The sequence below is a fragment of the Penaeus monodon genome, chromosome 15 (genome assembly GCF_015228065.2).
Source record: "Penaeus monodon isolate SGIC_2016 chromosome 15, NSTDA_Pmon_1, whole genome shotgun sequence".
Classification (NCBI taxonomy): Eukaryota; Metazoa; Arthropoda; class Malacostraca; order Decapoda; family Penaeidae; genus Penaeus; species Penaeus monodon.
Window position 1 is genome coordinate 41,513,573 of NC_051400.1, and position 1,771 is coordinate 41,515,343.

The following is a 1,771-nucleotide window of genomic DNA, read 5'->3' on the forward strand; positions in this document are numbered from 1 at the left end:
GGGAGGGTCCCCTTTACCCCCCTCCTCCCCCCGCCCAAATTTCCCCCCCCCTGGAGAAGTCCGGGTCCCCGATGGGTTTGAAGCTGCAGCGCATGGTCCCCCTAAAAAAAGTGTGGAAGAAACCCGCTTTGGGGTGTGCTGAAGCACGACTTCATGAAAACCCGGATGGTTCATCTCCCTGGGACGAAGACGCGACGAAGGCCGAAGCCCAGAAGAAAATCCACATCCTGATGGCTTCGGGGAAAGGGGGACGACTTCCAGCTGTTTAAAGGACAAAGGGGGGAATTTAAAAGATAGCTGTTGCTTTTTTCGGGGTCGCTGATGATTTTTTTGGCGTTCACAGTGATTTTTTAAGCAAAGCCGTTTCGGGAATGAATAGAGATGTAGAGTATGAAGTGGGGTTATTTGTGATATTTTTTGTATACAATGGTGATGTGGGAACATAATACTTAACAAATGTTCAAACATGTTTAAGTACAGGGGGAAAATTTTAAATGGTAAAGAAACGATTGGGGGATGGGACAAGGGTAAGCAAAGGGCCTATTTTGTCAAACTAAAAAAAATAAATTAAAGATAAAACTAGAAAATTTAGTTTTTTCCCCAAGAATGCCTGTATTACAAGGATGGGGTTTTAAAAAGCCTTTAGTAATGAAGAGTACCATTCTCTTAATTATGAACCGTATTGTTAATATTTTTGATAGTTTTTATTCTAACCCCTCCTTACAGAAAAAGAAAAGAAGCAAAATATCAAACCTGGTAATGGGCGTGGGGTGCGTAGAAAAGAAAACCTATCTTAAACATCTTAGAAAAGTTTTAAAGTCCAAAAGTCCCATACAAACGATTGATTAAGTATATGGCGTCAATGAGGTTAGCTAAAGCGAAAAATGTAGAAGAAGAATTTTACTACTTTTCAAGACACATATCATTTAATTGAAAGAAAAAAATTCCTTTTGGGTTTTTGCCCCCATTCAGTTACTTTATATATAAAATGAAGGGAGTTAGAAAACGCCCCAGAAATAAGATTATTTTTGCAGAGGATCCCAAACTTTTTTACTGCCCACCCCTTTGAGAGTCCCATGTAGAAAATCGGATGTTTTTCCACATCCCTTTCTTGTGACCCATTTAAATCAGCGAGTGAAATCCCCAAGTCCCCCCTCGGAAAACAGGGACATAAAAGGGATAACCGAAACTTAAAGCAAAACTCAGAAAAGACAGGTGGGGAGAAAAAGGTTGGGAAAGAAGAGGAAAAAGGGGGAAAAAACCACACCCCTGAGATACCTTATCTTATTTCCTACTTTTTTGAATAAAAACATCCAAGATCAAGCTCTCAAACTTTAGTTTTTTTTTAAAAGGGGTCCCCCCCCCAAAATTTTTGGCCCAGTAAGGGAAATTTTAGAGACAAAATGTAATTTTAAAAAAATTTTTAAATCATATCGTTTCAAAAATGCCTTTTCCCCCTTTTTTTGGGCGGGGTAAATTTTAATTTCCTTTAAATGGTCTTTTAGATTAAAAAAAGGGGGGTTTTAATTCCTTTCTTAGGAATTAAAAAATTTTATTTTTTTTTAATATTTTAATCCCCCCAAAAAAAAAACCCCCAAAAAAAATTTTTTCAATTTTTAAGGTGTTTCAGGCAGCGAATGTTTTAGATTTTTTGTTTTTAAACTTTTTTTTTCTTCCGCCTGAATCTTCTCCATTTAAAAAAGGGCGCCCCCTGTTTTTGGCCGGGTTTTTTCAAGTTTTGGGAAAAATGTTTAATTATTCCAGCCGGGGG